Here is a 14,406-nt window from a genome sequence, read left to right as displayed (position 1 = left end):
TCATAACTTCCAGCCCTTCCCCCGGGAACTGTGGGGGGATTAAGTCATCCTGAAAGACATATTTGTTAGATTTTCGACTATGCTGAACAAAATGGTTATCTTGTGTGTGTGTGTGTGTGTGTATGTGAACGTGTGTGTGTGCGTATAAACGTGTGTGTGTGTATGTGTGTGTGTGTGTGTGTGTGTGTGAACGTGTGTGTGTGTGTGTGTGTGTGTGTGTGTGTGTGTGTGTGCGTGTGTATGTATATATGTGTGTGTGTGTGTGTATATGTGTGTGCGCATGTGTGTGTGTGTGTGTGTGTGTGTGTGTGTGTGTGTGTGTATGTGTGTTATTAACAAAATTTGTAATTTATTATGCATTGTTTTGTAAATAATGCTATAAGCGAAAATTTGTAATTTATTATCCATTTGTATTATAAATAATGCTATAAGCAAAAAAAAAATTTTTAATTTATTATGCATTTGTTTGATAAATTCGAATCCAATTAAAAAAAAATTGTTTGATAAAAAAAAGTGTGCTATAATTGTGATAAAACTTTCGTCAAAGAAAAAAAACTTAGTCCATTCATTTTCTAGTTTCAGGGGGAAGCTATGAAAACAACTGACTTCCCTGGCCTGGGACTTCAAAATATCATGGGTAATTGTCCCCTCTCGCCGGATGATGTTAGTGAAGGTATGTCATTTAATATCCCCCTTGATTTTCAATTTACAACTGAAGAAATGGACAGTCTTATGCAAATTGTTGGACCTAATGTCACCGGGGACATTTTTGACGATTACTTTATAATTAGTGAATTGGATCCTGTGCAAATAGGTGCAGGATATGAAAATAGTGGCATGTCCCCGGAACTACGTGAATTTTATTTGTTAGAGTCTGCTCTAGGTAACTTACAAACATATAGGGTAGATTTTAACCCTCCCGAGGATAACGTGGTTGACGGGAGCGTTATTTTAACAGACCCTGTAAATGTTCTTCATACCTACATCGACCAAATTCGAGCACTTATAAAGATTCACATTCAGAATTGGGGGGTCAAGTAGGGATGAAGGCAGCGGTAAATAAAAGCTTTTGTTTACAAAAAGGGAAATCGGCAGTTGCTTTTTTTTAACTTTGTAACAGACAATCAAAATTTTTACACTGGTCTAAATGAATTTGAGGATAACTTTTTCAACTGGGAAAATAAATTTATATCGACTTTGGACACGTTTAACGAGAGGGGAAGCGGGTCCACAATTTTATACATTGAACACATGGATCTGAATCTCAGTAGATTTAAAAAAAATTTTATTTTAAGAGGGGGGTCGGGGAGTAACAAAATAAAATGCCACCCAGATTTGACGGCTACAGGAGGGGTTCAGGGTTTCAAATTTGAAACAGGGCTGCAATGCTTTAAATATGCATTTTTAGCAGCAGCCCATAAAACATTAAAAAAAGATTCAAGAATAAAAAATCTAGACAGCCTTTCTCGTACCAGTGGAGAAGATTTCCCTACAGTATATTTTGGTTGATTAGAGATGAATTATTCGGTGGCCCTGAAAGGGATAGCCATATTTGAAAAACCAAACTAAACTCTTGGGTTGGGGGTGGTTATTTTCCAGTATGACATAGAACCTGTAAAGAGAGGAAACATACCAAATCAAAAAAAGTTTATATTTTCAATGAGGACACCGTGAGTAGATAATGTTAAAAATTGGGTTTGGGTTATTTATGAATCCCCCAAAGATGTAAATTCCTATGGTCATTTTTCCCCGTTACAGCAATAAGTCGACTCTTATCCCAAGGCGTTCAGAAAGGGGAACGTCTCTATTGCCCCATGTGTCTTTCCCCATTTAGATCTGAGCGAACATTCACGGATCACATGAGACATTGCAAAATTCATGGCAATCAAAGAATAGAAATGCCGGCAGAAGGCAAAGATACTTTACAATTTAAAAATTTCCAAAATCCCCTGCTACAAGTTGATAAAGTATGTTTGGACTGTGAATCAAGACTGGTGGAGGTATCAGACCCATCAAGGCCAAATATAGTCAAGGAACACAAACTAGTTGCGTGTTCCTATGCGCATGCCCGTCGCGATTCTAATAATAAAATGCAACTGGAAGATTTTTTTTGGCTATGGATGAGGAGGGTAGCTTGGAAAAGTTATTGGTATTAATAAAAACAGCAAACGGCGCAATTTCACGATTGCGTAACATCAACTACCCAATGTCATTATCAGATAAGGAGCAACTGGCACTTGAAAAGGGGACAATTTGTTGGGTTTGTAGGGATGTTCTTGCCCCAAAAGACACAGTCCAGGATCACAATCACCTTATTGATCCCAATTGAAAGGGAAAAAGTAACTTTCGGGGGTGGGCTCACAATTCATTTAATTTATAAATTAAACAGCAACTCTTTCTTCCGGTTCTTATACATTTTTCTAACTACAATCTGAATTATGTGCTACCAGCAATGACCCATCTTCAAAGAAATGGAGCAGTGGAAGCTGCATGGGTGATAGACAGCTTTTCCTACAAAATCATTCCTAAATCATCGGAAAAGTTGCTTGTTTTGGAATTTATATGGAAATTTGTTGAAGACGACGTTGAGTACACGAATAAATTTCGGTTTTTAGATTCCTAGAGTTTTTTCCCTAAATCATTGAGCGAATTAATTCAAGTGCAGAAAAACGATGACGGCTGCAACGCTTTCCCCCTTCTCAAGCAACAATTTCCAAATGATTTATATGATTTGTTGACGGTTAAGGGCATATATCCTTATGATTATTATTGTTCCATGTTGAGATTCTCCGAGGAAACTATTCCTTCTATTGAACCGTTTTACGACAGTCTACACGATCTTAGGTGCACCCCCGATGAATACAGTTTTGCTACAAAAAGTGTGGGCAGAGGGAGGGTGTAAAAATGGGTTTGACTACTGCAAGCTGTATTTGTCGAGTGATGTGTTAACTTTGTTAGACATTATGTGTAAAAATACGGACAAAATCTATGGGGAATTTAATCTTGAGGGGGGGGGTATTATTTTTCATCTCCTCATCTGGTGATGGACCTCATCCTAAAAATTAGCGGGGAAGAAACTGGGCTAATCACAGACATTGATCAGCACCTGTTCATCGAAAGGTCAATGAGGGGTGGATATGTTTTTCACGGGGATCGTATCTTGGAAACTGATCCAACTGGAGAGAAGACGGGGACAAAATCGGATGCAGTTTTCCTTGATATAAATTCTCTCTACCCCTCGGCCATGTCCCATTATGCGCTACCTTGCGGTGATTATAAATTGCTCAATGATCCTCAAGCTCCCCGTTTCCCGAATATTGACAGTTTTGAGAATAATGGACCGGTTGGATGGTTTTTTGAAATTGATGGGGAGATACCAGTTGAGCTTCACGATTCAATAAAGGATTTCTTTTCCCGTGCATCAATAGACCTGTGACTAGGGACTCTTTAAGCCCTCGCAATAGGCGTTTAGTCGAGGTGGACGGATTGCATTGGTCACCTTCAAAACAAAAACTTATTGCTGACCTTTTGCTGAAAAAAAATATTGTTGTACATCATGTGACTATAAAATGGATGTGCAACAACGGTATCAACGTCACAAAAGGTTCATAAAGCACTCCAATTTAGCCAAAACCCATATCTGAAAACGTTTGTTGATACCTTTGTCAAGAAACGCTCTGAAGCACAAACGAAAGCCGAAAAAGAAATTTATAAACTCTTTTTGAATTTGGCTTTCGGTAGAATGTGTGATAGTGTTCGCATAAGAAATCGTTGTGACCTCATTACCCATCTCAAACAATGTGCTCGAATTATTGTCGATCCAAATTACACTTCCTTCACGATCATTGGCCCGGACATGGTACTATGGAATAGGAAAAAAGGACGTACTGTATTAAATAAAAATATTGCTGCAGACATTGCAATATTGGAGACCTCTAAAAAGCTGATGTTGGAGTTCTACTACAATGTGGCCAGGGTACAGTGGCCGGAAGAGGGGCAAGTAGAGGTCTGCTACGGGGACACAGATTCTCTACTGCTAAAAGTAAAAACCCCAAATCTAATTGCAGATTTGGCGCACGGTGAAATTATCAGCTCACGGATGGACTACACCAATTGGAGTGGGCTTTACCCAGAGCTAGTGAAACGTCGGGCGCCAAATCAGCTTTTATTTTTTAAATCGGAAACGGGAAGCGACATGATTTCCCGTGGTATGTTTATAAGCCCGAAGGTGTACTTTATACAGACACACGACGAGGAAATCAAAAAACGTTGCAAAGGAGTACCCACGCGCTATGTGGATAAGAATTTCGACATGGATATCTATGGGAATTGTGTGGTTCAAAAAACCAATTCCACGAGCCAAATTGCTGGCAATTCGCTCTCTCAACTACAGGAACTTTACTGTAAATGTAGAACAAATTGCCATGAGTACCATTTCCAACAAGGTCTATGTTTGTCAAGACGGTGTGACTACCTTCCCCCTTGGGCACTATTTAACTTCAGACCAGGCCGAATGTGTTATCCATAGGGTAAGTCTCGGTTTGAATAAAGTCCAATAAATTTTTCCCAAAACCTTTGGGGGGGGCCTCGTGGCCTTTGGGGGGGGGGGGGCTCAAGGCCCGGGGGGCGGCGGCCGCCACTACCAAAGTTATCTTTTTTTTTACTTAGAGCAGATTTTTTTGTGCTTTTGTAAATATACATGTTGCATTGAAAAAAAGGATATTATTTTAAGTGCTTTTTCTAGTGCATTTTTTATAAATAAATTTAAAAAGGTGTATTTTTTCTTTTTTTTCTGTAAAGTGTTTTTTTTAATACAAGAAATATGATTTTTTATTGATTTTGCTCTTGAACGGAGTAGTAGTAGTAGGGAAGTCATTTAGTCATTAGACAACTATAGTCTAGAGTTAGTTGTTCAGGTGAATAGTTGAAGGAAACATGTATCAATTTAAAACACCATTCAGATCGTTTCTGTGTGGGCCGTCAATGTCGGGCAAAACAATGTCGGGAAGGGTGCGCGAAAGCACAGGATGGCTGGCCCCCAGCCCTCCATTGCACTTCCTGGCTGAAGGGCCACGAAACGGAGATCAGCACCGCCGGTTTGGATCTTAAGGGTCTAGTGCCGTCATACTTACTTACTTACTTTTACTTTAAAACAACACTCTTAACTAAAATAATTAAAAATTGCGATAAAATGTTTGTGGAAAAGCCGAAAAAAATCTACTATTGTTACAGTATTTGGCAGGAGTCATACGATAAAATAAAAGCAATTGCCACCACAGGATTGGTGCAGATACAATTCATACAGGGACTTGATGTTTTCAGCATTATTGAAGCAAACTCTAAACTGATTATTGACGATCTGGCTGAATCTATTGAACAACGGTCCCAGGAAATGCTGCAATTATCCACCGTTCGCTCTCATCATGAACAGATTTCGGTTACTCTGGTTCTACACAATCTCTTTCATCAGAGAAAATGTATGCGAACACTTGCATTGAACTGCACCTACTATATCATCTACAGAGTTGTTTGTGATTCCAGCTCCCTAATAACTCTCAATAAACAAATCTATCCAGGCACCCCTAAATTTCTGCTCTCAGCATACAATCAGGCAAGAAATAAACCCTACGGTTAAATCCTATTGGATCTTAATCAAAATCCACTCAAGGATCTGTACGTAGTCAGAAATATTTTCGACAATAAAATTACAGTATGTCTCCCCGTGAACAACAAAAAGATCAATTATGTGCTATCATGACACTGAAGAAGCTACTTAAAAATAGTCATCTGTTCTCAGTTCTAAGCACTTCAAAACCCTCGCTTAGGAAAGCCATAATCAAACATGGTATTGACAATGATTTCATTAATCTAATATCTGAACTTTGTTTAAATTTTACCGAGGGCAATGTTCAACTGCCAGAAGTAGTTAAACAACAGGCAAAGCAACATCGTTCCATTGTGCGTACATTGGCCTCTAAAATCAAAGGAAAGAATTTTAAAAGGAAATGACTTCTTCAGGCGGGCGGTAGCTTTTTCATGCTTTTACTGCCAATAATTGCAGGACTTGTAAACAGTTTCATCTAGTGAGAATGGCAAAACCCTATAAATTGACTCCAATAGAACTCGCTCTTTCACCCGTGGAACACTTTGAGAGCAATCTGAGTAAATTCCTTGACAACGAGAATATTGAGGATAAAAAAAAACTACTTTTACTTCAAGATGCGCTTTGCCGAGTTGACAAATATAAGCCCTATCGTGTGAAGGCCACTGCTGGTATTGATTCCTAAAAAGAATCATCTCAGGATTCTGCTGCTGCTGCTGCTGCTGGAACACAATTAAAGAAGGAGGAATTGGATTCAATTGTATTGAAAATCGGAAATCTAATGCCCCACTCATATCGTGAACAAAGTAAACGACTCCTAATCTATCTCATGGAAAGTGGTCAAGATCATATTCAAGTTGAGAGCAATGGGAAAGGGATTATAATTCAGGGCAAGAGCTATAATCTACTTGATTTAATCTATGATATGGTTACAAATCGTAAAGGACTTTTATCATTTGACGCTCATCTATACAACTTTCTAAATACATTAAACTTTCCCAAAAGTCTTATTAGCAATAGACAAATTCTAAGAAAATTAAATGAACATGCATCAACACCATTAAAATATGAACATGAAGAAGAAGAAGAAGAAGATTTTACATCAATATTGGATTAGATCAACAACAACAGCAACCTTATAAGAAAATCGAAATATATTTTCTTGTGATTATTATCTCTTCTAATCAGCAGTTGTACTAAACCAATTCTGCTCAAGTCATCCTCAGGGCTATACTGTGGTGTTTATCCTCCCCATAGTATAGTGCAGACGGTTTGATATCATCTATTTTCCCTTCTTGTTTTAGTTTTATTTTGTGTTTAAAGCTTTTTCCAATAGGCAATGATTAGAAGTCCTCCAAAAAAGCAACTCCCCCCAGATCCCAAATCAAATTCTAGTGAAAGTGTCATAGTGAAAGATACCCATCCTGGCTGGTCAAGCACCCTATCTCAAAGTTCTAATGATAGCTTCAATTCGGAGAATAGGACAATGATAAGTGTAGGGGCTAATGTAACCATAAATGATGATAATGGGTTTCAAGAGGTCCTCTCTAGAAGTTCTAAAAAAAGGAAAAAAATCTCCCCAATTAAAAGCATTTCCCCTCTCCCTGCCCAAGATCCTCCCTCCAAAAACTTAGGAATTTACCTTAAAATTACTCCCACTACCCCCTTTGAAATAAAAATGATCACTCCAATAAGAGTTGCAATTTTTAAATTGCTAAAATCAATGTTCTCTCTAAACACTAACCGTGATGGATCTCTGCTAATAGCTGTAGAAGATCAGAAATCAGCAGATACAATAATTAACCTTAAATCCCTTCTGAATACCCCAATTATTACATCTAATTGGAACCCAAAACAATCACCAACAAAAATAGTAGTTTATAATGTTACCCCAGAGATATCTACTCAGGAGTTAAAAGAAGGCCTTTCAGATAGGGCTGGAAACACAATCCCAGTTGAGGATGTTACCCAACTTGGAAAACCTAACTCTAATGGCCTAAAAACTAGTAGATCCTTCTTATTCACACTGAAGGATAAAATTGATATCCCATAAAAACTATTCCTATTTGGGCAAATCAAACCACACAAGGAATACAAACCTAAGCCTATTCAGTGTCAGAAGTGTTTCAAACTGGGACACACGACAAACAAATGCAATGAAATTCTCCAAGAGTATAGTAATTGTAAATATGTCCATCCTAAAGAGCTGACAACTTGCAACAACACTCAGCCTACATGCATCAATTGCAAAGGCCCACATGAATCTACAAATAAATCATTATGCCCTGCATACAAGAAAAGAGCTTTAACACTCCAAATATCAACAAAGAAGGCCATCCCATACCCCTTTGCAGCAATCGAAGCAAATGCTGCCAAACAATACCAAATAAAGCCTGTAATGAAACCAACCAAAACCCCCAAGTCAAATGCCCCCAATGCATCAAGTACCCCATATAAAACACCATCTTCTAAGCCCCCTAGCTCAAATCCCTATCAGAAGGAATCACCAAGCCAACAAGCCTCCTTGTTCGGTGAGATGAGGCCAGCCTGGCCCTCCCTCCCAAAAAGAAACAAACCAGAATTACTACCAGGAATCAATCCCTTAACCAACAAACAGGATGCACTACCAAAAATGCAATCCCCAAATATATGCTTATTCATTCTAAACTGTAATGCAGTTCAGGCCATGAACATACATCAACTACAGAAAACAAAAATTATTGCAGAATTGGCAAAAATCTACATCCCAGATGATATGCTCATTCAATCAAAAAAAGATCTTGCTTTACTTTTAACAAAGCTGAACATTGATACACAGTCATATGAAGAATAAATCAACAACACAACATTTATCAATACTCCAATGGAATGTAAGATCACTCACAGAAAATAAGCTAAATGAACAAATATCATTTATGAATAATAATTCTATTAATATTGCTTGCCTCCAGGAACCTCATTTAACCCAAAATCAACAAATTACGTCTCTGGGATATACTATCCTGAGAAAGGATAGATCTTCAGAGAGAAAAGGAGGTGGTGTAGCTTTATTAGTTAATAATAATATAAAATTTTGTGGCATCAATTTTCCAGATTTTGAAAATGATGTTGATGTAATTGGTATAAGTGTTTGGCTGAATAATTTAAAAATCTACATAATAAGCTTTTATAACCCTAATGGCCAAACTACAGATGCCAAGGATTTCTTTAATTATATAAATAATTCTAATATGTTAAAAAATATCATTATTTGTTGTGATTTCAATGCCCACAGCCTTTTGTGTGGGAATAAACCAGCAAATAAAGCTGGTAAATTTATTGAGCATATGACTTCAAATAATAATGAATTAGCTGTTTCTACTGCTACAAACCTGAATACTTATTTCAACCCCAAAAGTGGCAATTTCTCCACAATTGACCTACAAATTGTGTCTTTAAATTTTTTGAACAAAATTTACATAAATAAAATTGATAGTCTATGTACAGACCACTTTGCTATAGTTTGCTCCCTAAATAAACCTGCTGAAACTTTATCTCATACATCCAAATATATCAACACTAAAGCAAATTGGTCTATTTTCCAAAATAAGCTAAATGATTAAATTACAAGTTTCACCCAAAGTTCATGCATTTCTAACACAACAGTTGACACACATGCTGAAGCGTTGACATCTTTACTAATAAAAACAGCTAATCATGCTATCCCCAAGACAACACCTAAGAAAACCTTCCCGAAACAAATTCCTAAAGCATGGTGGACAAATGAGTGCCTAAATAAATGGAGGATAAAAACGGCAGCTAGGACAGAATTCATAAAAAAACCAACACCTACTACATATTTAAAAAAATTACAAGCAGAATCTAATCTAAAAAGGACTATAATAGATGCTAAATATAAATACTGGAATAATTTTGCAAATAATCTCTCCAGAGAAACAAATGAGCCAATTATACATAAAGTCATAAGCCACATATGTGGGAAAAAGACTTCTACCAACCCACTCCTGTATGAGCTTATACATAATAATAACCATTATGACAATGATATTGAAAAGGCTAATCTATTTGCAACTCTTTTTGTTAATAAGCTAACATCAAATAATCAAAGCAAACTGTCCACAATTCTTATGAACCCTAGTTACCTACCACCCCCAGGATGCGAGTACATAACTAATCCATTTTCAATCCAGGAATTGAATAATGCAATACATCATATTAGGTCCAAAACTAGCAGTAGCTATGACAATATACACCCTACATGGATAAAGAATCTCACACCTTCATACAAACAAGAACTGCTAAATTGTTATAATCACGCTTGGGCATCTTCTAGGTTCCCTAATATATGGAAATGTTCGTCCCTCCTACCAATCCTAAAGAAAAATAAACCAAAAGATAACCCTGAGTCTTATAGGCCCATAATGATTACACCTGTGATGGGGAAAATAATGGAGAAAATTATTTATCACAGACTCCTCTGGTTTGTTGAGAAAAATAACATGATCCCACACACTCAAACTGGATTCAGGAAATACCACTCCTCAGCAGATGCTTTTATTTTGCTAACAAATGCAATAAATGAATCTTTCTCAAAAAATAATATCCTAGTGGCAGCTTTCCTAGATTTAGAAGGAGCATATGACAATGTGAACCAGCAAATCCTTTTAAATAAACTTGCAAACCTTGGAGTACTTTCTAAGCTAGTATACTTTATTAAATCCTTCATAGAAGTGCGAAGTTTCATTGTTTGTGTTGGTTCAGCCTCTTCACCTCAAAAGACAATATCCAAAGGCCTACCTCAGGGAGCAGTCCTCAGTTGCCTCCTATTTGCCCTATATCTCTGGGACATGAACCTACAGAACACGAATCTACAATATGCTGATGATCTGGTGCTATGGTCATCTGGCAACACCTTTCAGATAGCACAGTCAAATCTGCAAAAGTCACTTTTCCAGTTTGAAAAATTCTCTCAACATTCAGATTTACCCATTGCACCCACCAAGTCAAAAATAATCCAATTTCACCGGAAGCGAAACCATGTTAATGCAAAACTAACTCTAAATAAAACAACTATTCCAGAAGATAATAATATTAATTACCTAGGTCTCATGCTTGACCAAAAACTTAATTTCCACCTCCACATTTCAAACACAATAAAAAAATGTTATAGAAAAGCAAATATACTAAAAAGGCTTCTTTCCCTGGGGTTGTAAGGAGAAAACGGGTCGGTCGAAAACAGGATCAGCCGCTTTGTGGCATGTTTGAAACAGGTTTTTGTGTGGCATGGCCGCATAGAAAAAAAAATGAATTCTTGTCGAAAAGGGGCATGTTTAAGAGCTGACGTCACAAGACTTGTTTTGTTTCTTAAGCTAATACGAAGGTGATGACATGCCAATTCTAAACCAAAAAAGACTCTATCGAAATGTGGCACGTATAGGCATCATGTCAAAAAACTGGTTTTTGTTCTATAAGCTAATATGAAACCAATGGCAAAAGTTCATTTTCATTGAATAATTAAGGGTTTGCTGGAATTCAGTGGTAGAGTAAGTACTTTGAAATAAAGATGGCAGTGAGAGATAAACCCCTTTTTAAAAAATGGATGTCTTTTCAACTTATGATTTATAAATACCTACTTCTAAGGTGTAGAATGTACAAAAATAAAAGTAGACATTTTATTTGTAAATATATTTGTTTCCTTTATGTATAAATTATAGTTTTTGGAAGGAGATTGTATAAAACATTTAGTTAAAATTTTTGATGGTTTTCATTCAAATAAGAAATTTTGTTTATCACTGGTTTCATATCAAGTGGGACTCTTGTTAAAACGGATTTAAATGGCCATGTTCACTGGAAAAGGGTGATTCTAACCCTCTAAATAGCTCCCTCTGGAGCTATTGTTTTATCCTTATATCCTTTCACTCTATACCTTCATCTCTGTTTCTACTTAGCCTTTTGTGTCATTCCTATCTAGTATTCATTCATATAGAAAAAAAATTACATGTAACGTTGAATCGATAAATACTTTATTTTAAATAAGAGATTATCTTATAAAATACATGGTTGTGTCTTCTTACACTGTCAAATCCATAGACACTTTGAGTGTCTGTTTTGTCGTTGTCGGGTAAACTTCGAAAGGTTAAATTTTCGTTGTTTTTTTTTCTTCTTTATTTTTTGTTTAGCACTGAGGACAACTTGAGGAAGGTCCTTGTAGAAATATTTGCTTGTTTCTTCGTCATCATGGTTTGCCACTGGCTGACAAAATCCTTGTTTTCTCACCTGTTTTGATTTTATTTTTCATTTTATTATTTTCTGATTAGAGAGCCTAAGTGTTGAAGTTTTAACTACTATTTTCTATCTAAAATCTTGAATTTTGTACTTTTTCCTTGAAGAGATACGGTTTTATATGTTTCGTTCCCCATGCCCAATTGTAGCAAACCAAACCTAGAAGATTAGAAGAGGGCTTGTTTGATCGTGAATCACAAATATTACTGACCTTTGAGAATAACCAAAAATTGGAGGGTAGCTAGCAATTGTTCCACGCCTCTTTTTACCCATATAATGACATATCAAAATTTGGCATTATTAATTTGATTTAAACAGTAGAAAGGTCCAATAATTTATCTTTGGGGAGGAAATGATCCCTTATAGTCCAAGAAGAAGGAACTACAAGTTACGCAGTTTGCCCACCGTTCACATATAGTATTTCTCATTGCAGAATAGGAAAAAAATTATAATGGGAAGGGGTATTTTTTGGTGGGAAGGGGGTCCTTGAGTGGTATAAAGCCCTTCCGGGGGAATAATTTTTCATGGTAAGATTCAGGGAAACTTCTGAGCCAAATTTTACACAGAAAGCAGGAAAGGATTTCTTGTCAAAATTTGAAAAACAATCAGAAATTCCATTTATAAAACCAAGTTTTAAGCTTAAGAGAAACAAGAGCCATTTTAAATATGAGTGGAGCGGCTCCTTTCTCAACCATTGCTCTTTAATCTAGTCAGTTTTTGTTATCGTTCTATGACTCGTTCCTTTAGGAATGAGTCATAGAACACAAGGGCTGTTGAATATGAAGTATCTTTAAATAACTTGCTTTTCAAACAGTTCGTGGTAACGAACTGTAAGTAAGGAGCGACCCGGCTCAATGGTAACCGAAACTTTAAAAAACGGAATTTGGTACCAATAGATACATCAAAAGAATCAGATTTTAATTCTGATTTCATAATATATAAGTTTCATCAAGTTTAATATTACTCATCAAAAGTTACGCACCTGAGAAAATTTGGCTGATTTTCAAAAAAAGGGGGAAAGACCCCCTAAAAGTAATTCAACCTTAATGAAATTCACACCATCATATTTAGCGTATCAGAAAACCCTACTGTAGAGGTTTCAAGCTCCTATCTACAAAAATGTGGAATTTTGCATTTTTTGCCAGAAGAAAGATCACGGGTGCGTGTTTATTTGTTTTTTTTTCCCAGGGGTAATCATATTGACCCAGTGGTCCTAGAAAATCGTAAGAGGGCTCATTGGAATGGAAATTAAAAGTTCTAGTCCCCTTTTTAAGTGACCAAAAAAAATGGGAGGGCAGCTAGGCCCCCTCCCACGCTCATTTTTTTTCTCAAAGACACCCAATAAAAATTTTGAGCTAGCCATTTTGTCCAGCATAGTCGAAAATCTAATAAATATGTCTTTTACGATGACTTAATTCCCCCCAGTTCCCCGGGGAAGGGTTGCAAGTTATCAACTTTGCCCATTGCTTACATTTTGTATAGGTTATTGTCAAGTATACAGACATTTTCAGCAATAATTTTTTTCTGGTAGGGGGGGGGCGGGCGGCGGGGCTATCTATTCTAATTAAACGGCCTTTGTGATTCAGGGGTTTGTGAATTAAAAAATTTTTAACTTTTAACGTAAAGAGCGTGGTATTGACTAAGGGGAGAACCCCATCATATACTTAATAAAAAAAAAACAATGAAAAAAACAAGCGATACGGCTCAATAGTAATCGAAACTTTTAAAAAAGGAATTTTGATGTCAATAAATATATCAATAGAATGGGCTTATAATGCTGATTCTAAATCTATAAATTTCATTAAGTTTAGTATTACTCATCAAAGGCTACGAGCCTGAGAAAATTTACCTGATTTTTTAAAGAGGGGGAAACATCCCCTAAAAGTGAAAAAAATTTAATGAAAATCACACCGTCAGATTCAGCGTATCAGAAAACACTATAACATAGGTTTCAAGCTCATATCTGCAAAAATCTGCAACTGTGTATTTTTTGCCAGAAGAAAAATTTACGAATATAGAAGTTTGTTACGTAAATTAATTTGTAAATTACGTCAGAACCAAATTTAGAGAGCCATTTAGCAAAAGAAAAGTAAATTTTTTATGCAAATTTTGCTTACTTATTCAATGCCGGCGAGCCAAAATCAAAGCTGCATTAACTAAAAAACGATCAGAAATTAAATAAAAAAAACAAGTTTTTTAAACTGAAAGTAAGGAGCGACATTAAAACTTAAAACGAACAGAAATTATTCCGTATATGAAAGGGGCTGTGCCCTCCTCAATGCCTCGCTCTTTACGCTAAAGTTTTTATTGTTTAAAAAAAGAGTTGTGAGAAAGTCAAACTTTAGCGTGAAGAGCGAGGCGTTGAGGTGGGCACAGCCCCTTTCATATACGGAATAATTACTGTTCGCTTTAAGTTTTAATGTCGCTCCTTACTTTCAGTTTAAAAAACTTGTTTTTTTTATTTAATTAGAGTAAAGAGCGAGGATTGAGAATGCGACTGTAACGGAAAAACTTCTGATCAT

Source organism: Artemia sp. Qi Xiang Cuo, chromosome 5 (genome assembly GCF_049724085.1).
Source record: "Artemia sp. Qi Xiang Cuo chromosome 5, ASM4972408v1, whole genome shotgun sequence".
In the NCBI taxonomy this organism is placed as follows: Eukaryota; Metazoa; Arthropoda; class Branchiopoda; order Anostraca; family Artemiidae; genus Artemia; species Artemia sp. Qi Xiang Cuo.
Note: the sequence above shows the minus strand (reverse complement) of the source record.